Genomic DNA, 17,155 nt, shown 5'->3' on the forward strand with positions numbered 1-17,155 from the left:
TGTAGCCAGCTGCACCAGGTTTCCCGCTTGAGGTTCCTGGGCGCAAACAGTCCGATCGAAGTGGTACCCCAGAGTCTCGACTGGTTTTAAATCGGGGATGTTTGCTAGATTACGGTAAACCCGTCCGGATGCTCTTCGAACCACGCACGTACTCTGCGAGCTGTGTGACAACTGACATTGTCCTGCTGGTAGATACCAACGGGCCGAGGAGATGGTTGGTTGGTTGGTTTGGGGAAGGAGACCAGACAGCGTGGTCATCGGTCTCATCGGATTAGGGAAGGGTGAGGAAGGAAGTCGGCCGTGCATTTTCAGAGGAACCATCCCGGCATTTGCCTGGAGTGATTTAGGGAAATCACGGAAAACCTAAATCAGGATGGCCGGACGCGGGATTGAACCGTCGTCCTTCCGAATGCGAGTCCAGTGTTAGGAGAAACATACCGTCTATAGGAGTTGATATGGTCCCCAAGGATTGATGTATATTTGTGTTGATCCACAGTGCCTGCCAGAAAGACGAGATCACCCAGGAAATGCCACGAAAACATTCCCCAGATCATAACTCTCCTTTTGCTTGCAGAGTGTTTGCTTTCAGACTTTTAGCGCCATACACGCCAACGCCGATCTGTCCGATGGAGCACAGAACGTGACTCATCTGAAAAGGCCACACCTGTCGCCATTCTGTGAACGCCCAGTTGCAGTATTGGCATTCCAGCCTTCGTGGCCATTGAACAACAGTCAGTATGGGAGCATGAAGCGTGCATCTGTTACGGACGCCCATATGCAGCACCGTTGGCTAAACGCTCGTTGATAGCCTCTTGGTTCATCTGGGCGATCAGTTCAAAAATGGTTCAAATGGTTCTGAACACTATGGGACTTAACTACTGAGGTCATCAGTCCGCTAGAGCTTAGAACTACTTAAACCTAACTAACCTAAGGACGTCACACACATCCATGCCCGAGGCAGGATTCGAGCCTGCGACCGTAGCGGTCGCGCGGTCCCAGACTGTAGCGCCTAGAACCGCTCGGCCACTCCGGCCGGCGGGCGATCAGTAGCTCAACAGTTGCACTTCTGTTCGCCTGCCGTTCACGCCTATCACCTACGGCCCGTGGTGCCCCACAGTTGCCGCGGCAACGGTTTGGTTAGCGCCATTTTGTCATGCACTGTATACTTTAACCAAGGTGACAAGCGAACAGTCTACAAAATAACCCGTTTCTGGAACGCTTCCGCCCTTGGCCCGACAGTCAATGATCATGGTCTTTTCGACGTCACATAAATAGCTCTGTTTCCACATTACGAACACGACTGCCGTGTTTTACGAGTTCTCCCGACACCCTTCATACACCCTCCTATGCTAGCGTTGCCATCTGCCGGCTGCGAGTGATTATTCAACGTTGACGTCGAACAAAGGCGGTGGTCACATTAATGTGATTGGACCGTGTAGTTTCGTGTACTGTCCAAGGATCTGCGATATAGCTAGGCACGTTGTCTGTTTTGGATGCCGGTTTGAGAATCTTCTCGCGTAAACGGCAGGGTAGCATGAGCACATACTACTCTCTCATGTTCGGTAAGCATTCGCAGTTGTTCGTTCGCGCTCAGCCGGTTATCGGTTTTTCGGTAAACCATCAAAGGACGTTCGCTTCTTCTCCGCTTGGGCACTAGTAACATATAGAGCATACATCTGCCTTCTTCCGAGTGAACTTGTGTTGTTAACATGAGTAGTATGGTCGATGGACTGGCCGGAGAGGAATTTAATGTTTGTGACAGGACCATATAGATTCCATGGGTGCTTCTGACGTTCTGAGCACGAATATGGTATCAAAAGACACGCGACTTGTACACACTTGCCGAAGCACTGCAACGTCCAAGTGGGTTCAAATGGTTCAATCACTATGGGACTAAACATCTGAGGTCATCAGTCCCCTAGGCTTAGAACTACATAAACCTAACTAACCTAAGGACATCACACACATCCATGCCCAAGGCAGGATTCGAACCTGCAACCGCAGCAGCAGCGCGGTTCCGTACTGAACCACCTAGAACCGCTAGGTCACAGCGGTCGGCGTCCAAGTAGGTACTCGAAAAACGCGATAAATTTAGTACACGCTTCCGTTAGAAGAGAGCGAAATGAATAATTACAAACTCGCCGTACAAACTAACCCTATTCGAATACCACAGGATTGCAGGATTGTATCGAGTGATACCTCTGTGGTGATATTTAACGCCAAAAACCAGTAACACAATGGTTGACACGCTGTGCTCATTTTCCCTTCAGCTACCTGTAGTGTAAACGCTTGTTCGCGGGTTCAAGCGAATAGTACTGAACACGGGTGAAATGTCTGCGAATGATCATTCGCATTCGTTCTCTTCCATTTTACGGGACGGCATGTTGCTGGGATACAAACAACGCTCTCCAGAGATATTTATGTCCACCAGTGCTTCTTCACATTGAGCAATACATGTTTCGGGCGGTAAATACCATATTTAGATGCTTAAAATATTTGCCAAATAATATATATATCGAGGCGCGATGTCGTGAAATGGCAGTGAATGGATCGAGCACGTAAGATCAGTTGCAAGGGAGGCAGATAGCGTACTACAGTTTATCGGGAGAATTGTATGAAAGAAACTGTGGGCAGAATGTTTTGGCACCCCATTTGTCAGAACTGAGCGAGTCTTTGGGATTCACATCGGGTCGCATTAAAGGGAGATATAGAGCAATACAGTGGGCTGCTGATAGGTTTGTTCGCAGACGGTTCAACCACTACAAAATTGCTACGGAAATGATACGTGAACTTCGCCGGGCATTCTTTGAGACAAGATACCAATGTTTTCGCGAAACACTGATGTGGCAGCTTGGAATACCTATACTTGAGACAGACTGCAGAACGATTCTACTGACGACCGCTACGGTCGCAGGTTCGAATCCTGCCTCTAGCTGACAGCCAGCAGTTGCAATCACCTTTTCTAAGACGGCGAGAGTGAGAACGGACACAGAGTAATTTTGCTGAACGAAATAGAACAGTAAAACGTGGGGTGGGGTTCATTGTTGAAGTATAGCACAATTAAAAAAATAATAATAGTTCGCAACAAAGACCAAGCAGGACGCTTTTTTTTAGGTGTTGTCCTATTCCTCTACGATGCCAGCGTTGATATATGGGTTTTGCTTATGTTAGTAATGGTGGGATTTCCTTGCTGCCGCCGCCAATGCCTCGTTATGGAATTCGTGTGCGCGATATGCCAGCGTGTAGAGTAATCACTTAATAAAAGCAAGTCTTCTGGTCCAGACTGTAAACCAATTAGGTTTCTTTCGGAGTATACTGATGCATTAGCTCCATACTTAACAATCATATACAACCGTTCGCTCAACGAAATATCCGTACCCAAAGACTGGAAAGTAGCACAGGTCACACAAATATTCAAGAAAGGTAGTAGGAGTAATGCACAAAACTACAGGCCCATATCGTTAACGTCGATATGCAGCAGGATTTTAGAATATATATTGTGTTCGAACATTGTGAATTACCTCGAAGAAAACGGTCTATTGACACGCAGTCAACATGGGTTTAGGATACACTTTCCTGTGAAACACAACTATTTCTTTATTCACATGAAGTGTTGAGTGCTATTTACAAGGGATTTTAGACCGATTCCGTATTTCTGGATTTCAGGAAGGCTTTTGACACTGTACCACACAAGCGGCTAGTAGTGAAATTGCGTGCTTATGGAATATCGTCTCAGTTATGTGACTCTCCTGTCAGAGAGGTCACAGTTCGTAGTAATTGACGGGAAGTCATCGAGTAAAACAGAAGTAATTTCTGGCGTTCCCCAAAGCAGTGTTATAGGCCTTTTGCTATTCCTTATCTATATTAACGATTTTGGAGACAATCTGAGCAGCCGTTATCGGTTGTTTGCAGATAACGCTGTCATTTATCGACTAATAAGGTCATCAGAAGACCAAAACAAACTGTGAAACGATTTAGAAAAGATATCTGAATGGTGCGAAAAGTGGCAGTTGAGCATAAATAACGAAAAGTGTGAGGTCATCCACATGAGTGCTAAAAGGAACTCGTTACAATTCGGTTACACGATAAATCAGTCTAATCTAAAAGCCGTAAATTCAACTAAATACCCAGGTATTACAATTACGAAGAACGCAACTTGGAAAGAACACATAGAAAATGTTGTGGGGAAGGCTAACCAAAGGCTGCGTTGTATTGGCAGGACACTTAGAAAATGTAACAGGTCTACCAAGGAGACTGCCTACACTACGTTTGTCCGTTCTCTTTTAGAATACTGCTGCGCGGTGTGGGATCCTTACCAGATAGGACTGACGGAGTACATCGAAAAAGTTCATAAAAGGCAGCACGTTTTGTATTATCGCGAAATATGGGAGAGAGTGTCACAGAAATGATACAGGATTCGGGCTTGACATTAAAAGAAGGCGTTTTTCGTTGCTTCTCACGGATTCCAATCACCAACTTTCTCCTCTGAATGCGAAAATATTTTGTTGACACCGACCTACATAGGGAGGAACGATCACCAAGATAAAATAAGGGAAATCAGAGCTCGTACGGAAAGATACAGGTGTTCATTCTTTCCGCGCGCTATATGAGATTGGGATAATACAGAATTGTGAAGGTGGTTCGATGAACCCTCTGCCAGGCACTTAAGTGTGATTTGCAGAGTATCCATGTAGATGTAGATGTAGATGTAGATGTAGATTCAGTTTAGCCAGCCGGCGCGGCTCTCCGTGTCCCGCAAGCGGACGGTTTAACGTGATCGGCTATCGTGCGGGTCACAGCAATACACTCCGAGAATAGAAATCTCTTCGCTTTTCTTCCACGTTTCTTGCAGCTGAGTGTTATTCAAGAGCAACACAGCTTTAGCGCTACGTGTGATACTTATCACAAACTAGCGGCTGATAACGCGCACTGTGCCCTCGTGTGTGATGCGGACGGCCCAGCTGGACAGCCTTTCCACGGAACCGGTTGTCTGCTTATCTCGGCACAGATAGCGGCCCGCACACCGTGCCAGAGCTTTCCTCCACTTTTAGCCAGTCACCGGTGGTGGGCGCCGCCGATCCGCACGCACCGCTACACAGCAGTGCGTCTGCAGGCCGAATCCGACAGACATCGACAAAATTCGGACGTTGTTCAGGGATATCTACTGGATATGTTGCTATCAGGGACCTGCGGTCTCCTGTGACGTGTAACAGAGTAATTATGCAGTTATGATTTATTCCGTTTGTTAGCCAGTTAACTTGATCAGGTGTTGGGACGTTAACTATAATCTTCCTTCCTCTCGAGAATGTTGGCACTAGGTTCTTCTGTTATTTCAGCCTCTAGCAATGTGTAATGGGTGTCTGCTTTTGGAGACCTTTCCACGCTTTTTTTAGCATTCTGATTCGAAGCGACTTCACATCTGGACTCGTCCAAATCTACTAACCAGTAGGCAGTTCAGGAGATATCATCGAAGACAAACTACTTGTTCTAGAGGCTTCCGAGACCGTTCGAGGTACCTGCTACACTTCTATCTCTTTCTCTCTCTCATTTTCTTTTCTTTTTCAGTTGCCATTTTTCGCCTCTTCCGCCCCTCCGCTGCACTTCAGTTATTTTTAAGTAGAGGTGGTTTGATTAGGTTCTGCAGGGTTGGAGATAGCGAAATATGGAAGGCAATAAAATAAGTCTAATCTAGAAAAACGCATACATCGCGGCGACCAGTTCGCTTGTACACATGCAGGCTGACTCTTCTGTCATTAAAAAATACGAACGAAACGAAAATAATGTTCTCAAGTTTTGGGCATTGGAGGAAAACAGTATCACACGCCGCCAATTCTATTAACCACCTGAAAGCGGTAGCCACAGAGTTCAAGGCATCACCACGAAAAATTAAGCTGAGCAATTAATATTTTGTTTTTTTGTTGGTACATGGCTGATATCTTCCTACACAATTCCATAAAACTAGGTAGAAGAGTGAAAACATAATGGACCCATTGATAAAATGGGGTACCGAGTGCTAATTTGTTTCCTGAGTCGGCCGGAGTGGTCGAGCGGCTCTAGGCGCTACACTCTGGAACCGCGCGACCACTACGGTTGCAGGTTCGAATCCTGCCTCGGGCATGGATGTGTGTGATGTCCTTAGGTTAGTTAGGTTTACGTAGTTCTAAGTTCTAGGGGACTGATGACCTCAGAAGTTAAGTTCCATAGTGCCCAGAGCCATTTGAGCCATTTTGTTTCCTCAATTTGTAATGGAACATAGCTGCAACCTGCCACACTGAGATGCTAGATGTGAACGGGCAGCAATGCACCACCAGTAACAATGTACCATTGTATGACACAATGGTTAGGTGGCGAAGGTACATCTACTGTGGTCAAACAAGTCAGAATGACGAAGAACGAATATCATATCTCTATGAAGAATACAGAATCGCAAGAAAAGTGGAATTCCCAGTGCTCGACGACCGTCGTATCACAGTCTAGGGTAGGGGCGGCCAACATTTCGGTTCGCATGCCACAGAGCACACGTCCCCCATCACAACATCATGCTGTCAGAGCTTAAGCAGGGGGAAGAGGAGGAAATGGCGAACAGTTCGTGTTTCGATGGCGATGCTGCCGCACTGCATGTGACGTGGTTTCGTGTTGCATATTTCTTCAGAAAACAACACAGATCATAGCCAGAACAAATACTCAGTATTATTTATTTTTGGTACGCTGAACACGTAATATAGTATTGATCTGCTACAAACTGTCGGCATACGGACAGACGCGGAAAATTTCACAGATTATCCCGCTCTGGTTTCCACGAAATTGTAACTTATTTAGTTTCATATTAGAAAAAAGGTCTTTCTCAGACATATCTTGATCGACATATCATAGCACTTCTGCAAAACTATTATGGAGATGTCGAAACTCTACCTAAGTAAAACAAAGTAGGCGTCCTGCAGAGTTTTAATGTAAAAGGATTTGTTTTTAAAATGGTAATTACGTTGCAGATCAATCAGTTTCATCTGCACAACTGAAACGGCAAACCGTCTCGAATACAAATGTAATATTGGCAGTGTCTTCAGAACGTTTAGGAAACTATCCTTGTAATTTTTTAAGGCCACAATGAATTCTTCGGATCTCTAGTTTTATTTGGTGCCAGTGAGCTTAGGAAAACGGACCGTGTATTTCGTCAGAATTTTCCCTTCCACAATGCGATTTCCATTTTAAATACATTTCTATCGAATCAGAAGTAAGCTTTTTGTCATCTTCTAATGTCTTACCGTGGAGAATGTGCAGTCCACTCCGCTTAAATTGCGAGGTTTGCAATCAATTCCAGGTGTTCTAATTTCCGTTCCTGCATTCCTTTTCATTTCATCAGTTCAACAATAGCGGCTTTTAAATTGAAAAATCATTTCAGACATGGCCATTGACTTAACCAACGAACTTCGCAGTAATACAAGGGTTGAATGAAAAGTAATGCCTTCACCTTCGTTAACTGGGTTTGTATGGGAATATTTAAATAAAGCAAACGCAGAAATAATCCTTAGATTGAGATCTTTAATTACCAATATTCACTTTGCTACATAATCACCAGACAATTGGATACATTTCTGCCAACGGCGAACAAGTTTTCTGAAGCCGTCACGGAAGAAGTGTTTCCGCAACCTCAGTCTCACAGTTCTCTCAACGCCTTCATCAGAAGCGTAATGAGTCCCCGGAGATCGTCTTTCATTATTGGGAACAGACGGAAATCAGACGGTGCTAAATCTGGACTGAATGGAGGATGCCGTACGGTGCTGATATTCGGTCACTGAAGATCTGCTGTGGTGGCACGTGAAGTGTGTGGTTTGGCATTGTCATGCTGCAGGAAAACATTTCCCTATTCCCTTCGGAGCCTTGTTAACCGTCATTTCAGAGTTTGCAGCTTTGTGATGTAACGCTCTGAATTTATTGTTGTTCCACGATCAAGGAAATCAGCATTTTGCTTGTGAAACTCGGTGGCTGCTGTCACAGGACGGCCGGCCGCTTTGGCCGTGCGGCTCTAGGCGCTTCAATCCGGAACCGCGATCGCAGGTTCGAATGCTGCCAAGGGCATGGATCTGTGTGATGTCCTTAGGTTAGTTAGGTTTAAGTAGTTCTAAGTCTAGAGGACTGATGACCTCAGATGGTAAGCCCCATAGTGCTTAGAGCCATTTGAGCCATTTTTTGTCACAGGACGTCCAACTCTTTGTTTGTCACTCAGGTCAGATGTTCCAGCATCAACGTCTTTAAACTTACTCGCCTCGTGACGCATGCTACTCACATAAACATAGTCACCATAAACTGCTTTCGTTCTCTGACGGATCTCCTTTGGGGTGACGCCTGCTGCTGTCACGAATTCAATGAGTGCACGTTGCTTAAATCGCAGTGACCGACCGTCTATGCAGGGTCCCATACTTAACACTGTAACAACACAACCGTTCAATGCTAAGGCTTCCCGCCAACTGGAGCTGTACATAAGAGGCTACGGAACAAGCCAGTACCTGCCGCATACCAATGCTGACAACTCTTGAAGAGTTACGAAGGTGGAGGCATTACTTTTCAGTCAACCCTCGTGTATAAAGTCTCCGCACACTTCGTTCAATTCCATCGAAATGTGTCGCAACTTTAAGTGAAATAATGCTTGCGACTTCAGAAATTTTACCATTCGTACCACCAATGCCTCCATCACTGCATGCCTGTAAGTTTAGCACAAAGTGCTTGTTGGTGCATAGAAGAATGAATACCGTCTTTCGATCGTTGTAATTTTTTGCTCTTTCATTGTCAACTACTTCTTTAGATTCTTTATGTGCGGTGTTTTAATGCCGTTTCATAGCAAATCTACGTTACCTGTCTATTATGTGACTACATAACAGATACTCAGAATTGTCATTCCTCTCTTCTGTCATTTTTTAAGGCTTAGTTTTAAAGGCTTGTGACGATAGATTGCTAGATCGCCTATTTTTGTACAGACAGCCACTGGTCGTATGAACGTGCTTTACACCACGAACAAAGAGTGGAGGGCAACAGCGCTGGTCCCACGTTCCTGCTGAACAGAAGAGAATCGTAGCGTCTGAATAACGCAGCACCCCAATAAGCTACTAAATGAAACGTCGCGCTGGACCGGCTATTTCCGAGAAGAGCCGAGTAAAGCCGAGAAATGCCCGCCGGCCGAAGTGGCCGCGCGGTTCTGGTGCTGCAGTCTGGAACCGCGAGACCGCTACGGTCGCTGGTTCGAATCCTGCCTCGGGCATGGATGTGTGTGATGTCCTTAGGTTAGTTAGGTTTAACTAGTTCTAAGTTCTAGGGAACTAATGACCTCAGCAGTTGAGTCCCATAGTGCTCAGAGCCATTTTTTGAGAAATGCCGAACCTCGGCCCGCAGGCAGCCCGTACAACAAGCTCGCGTGCGGTTTGCCGCGTTGTGGCCAGACCTTGCCCAGACGATAGAGTAAACATTGAAAATCAGTCATGAATCAGTTTACATCTTGCCTACCGCGCCGAAGTAGCAGCGAATATCTTTTAGCTATGTTAGACCAATCCAGACGACCTGTTTACCCGCCTAATCGCCATGGACGAGTGCTAGGTGTTTCACTATGACCCCAAAACAAAGGAGAAAAGGAAATAGTAGAAACGTGTGAATTCACCACCTGTGAGAGCGTCCCTGCCCATTCTGCACAGAACACAATCACACATGCAGCCTCTCTGAGCTGTCAAATTTTGCTTCACCCCCCCCCCCCCCCCTCCACCCTCGTATTCTCGTGACTTCTTCCTCTTTCTTTGGATGTAGAAACCACTGTGTAGCAGGCAATTTTCAGAAAGATGAAAGCTTCAGTCCGGAACCGCGCTGCTGCTACGGTCGCAGGTTCGAAGCCGCGCGGGATCAGCCGAGCGGTCTAGGGCGCTGCAGTCATGGACTGTGCGGCTGGTTCCGGCAGAGGTTCGAGTCCTCCCTCGGGCATGGGTGTGTGTGTTTGCCCTTAGGATAATTTAGGTTATGTTGTGTGTAAGCTTCGGGACTTATGACCTTAGCAGTTAAGTCCCATAAGATTTCACACACATTTGAACATTTTTTGCAGGTTCGAATCCTGTGTCGGGCATGAATGTTTGTGATCTCCTTAGGTAAGTTAGGTTTAAGTAGTTCTAAGTCTAGGGGACTGATGACCTCAGATGTTAAGTCTCATAGTGCTTAGAGCCATTTGAAACATCTGAAAGATGAAAACTTGAGTTTCGAGATGCACCGTTTCCTGAAAAGTCAAACTGCAGACTTCTCTGGCAAGCCATCTATCATTGAGAAAAATTTGTCGCATTGAACGGCGAATGCGAAGAGAAGGACTAACAGCAAGTTTGATGTTCGCAGTGAGATGCTGTTTATACGAAGCCAGTTAGGAGACACGTGTCTCTAAGCTAGTATGTCCTTACTGAGAAAATTTCTTACGAATTTTCCTCAAATTTAAGATCGAAGAGAAAATGCTCTATTCTACTTAAGAGAATAATTCACATTACTTCAGAAGAAAAAATATAGAAGCAATGGAAATTGTACAGAACTTATGACGTTCTTGTGAAAAGCGTCTACCTTCTTAAACCCGATCTCTTCGGATACAAAGCTTGACTGTACTCTTTTCACTTATTTCTGGGGAATGTCATCATTCCGTATCTTTATTCTCTTCAACAAAATATCAGTATTCTCAACGAAATGCGTTTTTAATATAGATCCTTTTGTCTTTCTGTTCGGTGCAAATTTTTCAGTTGATGTTTAACTAACTTCCCGATAACCTAGACATTTGAGACTTCAAACATGGCTCAGAACTGGATGACAATGCAATATTAACTCGCTTTCCTGTCTGGTGTGTGGTGGAGGGTACTTCGTGTACCACTGCTATTTCTCCCTTTTCCTGTTTCAATTGCGAATGTTTCGTCGTTATAATGGTTACTGGTAAGTCCCCGGGTGAACTCGATTCTCTCTTATTTTTACCTTCGAGGTTTTTTCGTCAGATAATCGTCGGAGGAAGTAATGTATTATTTGACTGAAATGTAAGAACCTGAAGTGATCCCGAAGTTTCCCACGTCTCTGTTGTAATCTCGTCGACATCTTTTGCAATATTAGACACGCACGTGACTAAAAACGATAAATATTTATTTTTAAAACTTCTAATATAACACGTTTTTAAAACAGACTAAAAAGTATAAAATAATTTTTCTAGCCCCATACAGATTCCAAACCCCGTAAATGTACTCCTGAAAATTTGTGATTCTGAATCTTTAATAGGTATGAAAATGCCTATAGAAATTAAAACAAAAAACGTTGGGCGCTTGCATACATAAATGATGCTTGAATAGTTCACCTTCTTACTATTATCTATTGCATGCGCCCCAAGTTTTGCGCTTTAAATTCTACAAGTATTTTCATAGCTGTTGAAACATTCACAAGCACAAATTTTCAGTACTGTCTGTAGGAGGTTAGAAATCTGTACAGGACCAGAAGAAATTAAAGGTGTTATATTAAAAAGTTTTCAATTTAAATCATTTTCAACACTTTAGTCTTTAATTTCGTCATGACACAATACTGGTTATTTCTGTTTGCGTACTCAGGATGCAACATGTTACAGCGCGCTGCTGTTTTCGCAGATTGGGATTAGAGTTTTTAATTTTTCTCCGGTAATTTTAGCAACTTAAACGGTAGGCATATTATTAAGATACGTTGCGTGTATAAAAATTACAAGTCTAATAAAAAGTCCATTTAGTCAGCTACAGCTAGCCACGTTGTTTTGGAGGCTGAAAAACGCGAACTGGCTGACATAATATGAGAACTGTAAAAATGTTAAGTTTAACAGAAGACCTGCAGGCCAGCCAGAGGTACGCATGTGAACTGAAATAATGAGAAAACGTAAATTGATTTTCGTAGTATGTAAATTGTAAAAGGAAAGGTTTAACAGAAATAGGTAGCGCAGCATACAAACTTTCACGCGAGTTTAAAATGAAAGTACTATACGTGTGAAACGGCTGCTGATGTTGTGGTCAGTGCTGCGTTATAATTACTGCGGCACTCAGTAGCTTTCAGCAATTAGAAGCACAAAGAACGGGAGCGCTCTCTGGTGATATCGTTACTGCAAAAAATAAATAAGTAAATCGTGTTTCTAAATTTTGTGCGTGTTGTATGTGGTTGATACCGCCTTAGGCAGTATTGTTACAGGTGGAGTGCGGAGTTGCATTGATTCCAGTACGATGTGTTTAAACATCCCACGGCAAGTAGATGACGTCTGTCAAGTCTGCATGTGATAACGAGCTGAAAGCAGGAACACGAATTGCCCCCAAATGACGTGGAGACTTCACATTCCGTTTGTCGTCTTTGGAATGCGTTCTAAATGATCAGACAACTGAGTAATCAGATATTTACACGGGGAAATAATGTGAGTGGCTCGTAGACTGCTGTTATCTAGGTACAGCGAAAACTACGTTTAAGAGTGGGTTACCATGCAGCGAGTTCACTATCCGGCAGCACCAGCGCCTCATAAACTAGACCGTGACACGACGCAGTTTAAGCCTACTGGGCGGCGCGTCGCCACTGTCAACACAAGGCGATACAGTGGGGCAGCCAAACAGTGTGATAGTGAACAACGGAATCATGTGTGTGAGTCAATGGCCGCTTTCTTCGACGTTTGCTTTGTAAGCCCGCCACTATCTTCAGACGCTAAATGTTAGAATGTTTCTTGAGAGTTCCGGGCTGTGGCAATATTTCAGAGCGACCTGTACTTCAAAATTGACAGGAGCTTATGGTACATCAATAGAAGCATTGTAAGCAATTTTGGCAATGTATGCTGCCGATGAACAGGCCGCTCCATGTGTGTACAGTCACTGTCCACAAACCATTGCCTTACAGATGCTGCCTTACGACAGGGTGCATTGTCAAGCTGACAAAACAATCATTGTCTCCGAACTGTTCATCTACTGTACGCAGAACAGAATGCTATAAAATGTGTCCATATCGTTCCACACTTACCACTTTCTGAAGAGGAATAAGGAGGTTACATTATAAACACGAAAAACACCCCCTTATCGAAACACCACCTCCTTCATGCTGGCACTACATATGATGGCAGGTAACGTTCTTGAGGTATCCGACAAACACAAACCCTTCCATCGAATTGGCAGAGGGTATACTGTGATGGATAACTCCCAGTCACTCATTTCCATTCATCCACTGTCCAGTAGAGTTGCTCTTTACACCATCTCAACCGTCGCTTACCACTCACTACAGAAAAGTGTGGCTTATGATGAGCTGCTCGACCACTGCAACAGTCTACTTGAGCGGCTTCAGGAGGTTGAAATGTCCTTGACAGATTTTTACCCAGATGACATCCAGTGACTAGTTAACCTTCGAAGTCGCTGAACTCTCCTGACCGACCCATACTCCAGTTATTGCTTCTCTACTCACAACACAACCCTCTCCGCTTCCTTTTATACAGGCGCGTCTGCTTCTTGCGACAGCTAGAGGCCAGTTTCGGATGGGATACTTCTGATCAGATAGTGTGTGTACGTACAAACATTGCAGACAATGTAAACGTAGGCTTCCGCGGTCATTGTCACAGTCAGTAACATTCTTCTGGGTTTGAGGCCGCATTGTGAACTATAAAATTACGAGGTTTCGGCGACTATTGCAAGACGCCTTCCTCTGACTTCTAACTGAGTAAGGCGTCTTGAAACAGTCACCGAAACGTCGGAAATTTATAGCTGACAATGCGACCTTGAAACCAGAAGAACTTTATTGATTGCAAAAAATGTTTATATGGCAATATATTTTGTCTGTTTCTCTTGCCCATTGTGTTTCTCCTAATTTCCGAATCCGTAAGTAAGGACCATGTTTTCCTCCTCTAATACAGACGACTTCTTCACTGTAAAAATTTTATTTAGTGAAAATTCCTTCATCGTTTTGCACTGAAGAGCCAAAGAAACTGGTACACCTGCGTAATATCGTGTAGGTCCCCCCGCGAGCACGCAGAAGTCCCGCAGCACGCCAAGAGATGGATTTGACTAACGTCTAAAGTGGTGCTGGAAGAAACTGACACCATGAATCCTGCAGGCCTGTCCGTAAACCCATAAGATTACGACGGAGTGGAGATCTCTTCCGAACAGCACGTTGCAAGGCATCCCAAATATGCTCAATAACGTTCATGTCTGCGAAGTTTGGTGACCAGAGGAAGTGTTTAAACTCGGAAGAGTGTTCCTGGAGCCAGTCGAAAGCAATTCTGGACGTGTGGGGTGTCGCATTGTGTTGCTGCAATCGCCCAGTTCTGTCGAAATGCACAACGAACATGAATGGATGCAGCTAATCTGACAGGATGCTTACGTATGTGTCACCTGTCATAGTAGTATCTAGACACATCAGCGGTCACTTATCACAGCAGCTGCATACGTCCCACACCATTACAGAGCCTCCACCAGCTTGAACAATCCCCAGGTGGCATACAGGGTCCATGCATTCATGAAGTTGTCTCCACACTCGTACTCGTCCATCCTCTCGATACAATATGAAACGAGACTCGTCCGACCAGGCAACATGTGTCCAGTCATCGACAGTCAAGCGTTGGCACTGACGGGCCCAGGCGAGGCGTAAAGCTTTGTGTCATGCAGTCATCAAGGGTACACGTGTCGGACTTCGGCTCCGAAAGCCCATAGAGATGATGTTCCGGTGAATGGTTCGAACGCTGACACTTGATGACCCAGCATTGAAATCTGCAGCCATTTGCGGAAGGGTTGCACTTCTGTTACGTTGAACGATTCTCTTCAGTCGTCGTTGGTCCCGTTCTTGCAGGATCTTTTTCCGGCTGCAGCGATGTCGGAGATTTGATGTTTTACCGGATTCCTGATATTCACACCACACTTGTGAAATGGTCGTACGGGGAAATCCCCACTTCATCGCTACCCCGAATATGCTGTGTCCCATCGCTCGTGCGTCGACTATAACACCACGTTCAAATTCACTTAAATCATGATTACCTGCTGTTGTAGCAGCACTAACCGATCTAACAACCGCGCCAAACACTTGTCTTATATACGGGTTGCCGACCGCAGCGCCGTATTCTGCCTGTATGCATATCTCTGTATTTGAATACGGATGCCTATACCAGTTTTTTGGCTCTTCACTGTATGTTATTATTTATTTCTCCGCCCATGTATTGTAAAATATAAATCATTTCTCAGTTTCTGATATATGGCCCCTCTTACTGAAGAACGGTCAATGGGCAAAATATAGAAGCTCTCGTAAAACAATTGCAGTACGTCACGAATACGAAGCCAAATGTGCCTGTGCCAAATCCACTAATATGACTTTGACGACCGCGACGAGAATAGGTTAACTACTGACTTCATCACCCCCTACATGAACGTCAATGTCAAAACCATCTCCCTACACACCGTGTCATCACAATCCTGTGTGACCTCGACCATTTGATATGGGCTACGGAGCGTTTTGACGTTCCGTTCTGTTTCGTTCCGTCAAGTAGAAATGGACATTTACAGTGTCCACTGAACGGTGAAAAAAATGGTTCAAATGGCTCTGAGCACTATGCGACTTAACATCTGAGGTCATCAGTCCCCTATAACTTAGAACTACTTTAACCTAACCAACCTAAGGACATCACACACATCCATGCCCGAGGTAGGATTCGAACCTGCGACCGTAGCAGTCGCGCGTTTCCGGACTGAAGCGCCTAGAACCGCTCGGTCACGCGGGCGGCCACTGAACACTGACATTAGGAGCAATAACATGAAGATGTAGACCTTCGCTACGCATTAAGAAACCCTGATTACTGAGCAATGGCCGGCCATTGTGGCCGAGCGGTTCTAGGCGCTTCAGTCCGGAACCGCACTGCTGCTACGGTCGCAGGTTTGAATCCTGTCTCGGGCATGGATGTGTGTTGTGGTGTCACCGCCAGGCACCACACTTGCTAGGTGGTAGCTTAAATCGGCCGCGGTCCATTTAGTACATGTCGGACCCGCGTGTCGCCACTGTGTGATCGCAGACCGAGCGCCACCACAAGGCAGGTCTCGAGATACGATAGAGCACTCGACCCCAGTTGTACGACGACTTTGCTAGCGACTACACTGACGAAGCCTTTCTCTCATTTGCCGAGAGACAGTTAGAATAGCCTTCAGCTAAGTCCATGGCTACTACCTAGCAAGGCGCCATTAGCCTTACATAGTTTGATAGTTATCGTATGAAATGTCTCATCAAGAACGTTGTAAACCAACAAGAAATAAAAGTTAAGTATTCGAGTAGCTGCATACTTTTCTTATTAGAATTCACTACTTATCCTGTTCCAGAAATCACGCCAGTCGGCGTGTGTGTACGCGTGCCTTTCTTTCGGCTACCCGTCACTGTGGACTGGCTGCCTTGTCAGTCCACATCATGTGTGATGTCCTTAGGTTAGTTAGGTTTAAGTAGTTTCTAAGTCTAGGGGACTAATGACCTCAGATATTAAGTTCCATAGTGCTTAGAGCCATTTGAATCACTTGAAATCTGAGCAATGCAGTTTAGCGTATCTGTTGGTTTAAATGATGTACTCAGTACGTTAAATTACGGATCACCGTTTATTTTTATAAGTGTTTTTAAATTCCTCGTATATCATATAATAATGTTGCAGGGATTGCACAAAAATATGAAACACCACGAGGAAACCATGCTTGAACATAAATGCGGGTGCTAGACAAGCCTGCAGGTTGCACTGTTGTTGACCATGAGTGGCACCTGTGCACTGTCCTCTCCTCAATACGTTGCACGCCTCAGTTGTGGTCAGAAAGGCGTTTTGTGTATTTGCCAGTGCAGCTAAGTAACTTCGGGCGCGGTCAAATTGCTGGTCCTCGTATGGTGGGTTATTCCATAGCTCAATGGTCGAGCGCTTCTAGACGCTACAGTCTGGAACCGCGCGACCGCTACGGTCGCAGGTTCGAATCCTGCCTCGGGCATGGATGTGTGTGATGTCCTTAGGTTACTTAGGTTTAATTAGTTCTATGTTCTAGGGGACTGATGACCTCAGATGTTAAGTCCCATAGTGCTCAGAGCCAGTTGAACCAGTTGAACCTTAGCTCAAAAATGGTTCTGAGCACTGTGGGACTTAACAGCTATGGTCATCAGTCCCCTAGAACTACTTAAACCT

The sequence above is a fragment of the Schistocerca serialis genome, chromosome 9 (assembly GCF_023864345.2).
Source record: "Schistocerca serialis cubense isolate TAMUIC-IGC-003099 chromosome 9, iqSchSeri2.2, whole genome shotgun sequence".
Taxonomy (NCBI): domain Eukaryota; kingdom Metazoa; phylum Arthropoda; class Insecta; order Orthoptera; family Acrididae; genus Schistocerca; species Schistocerca serialis.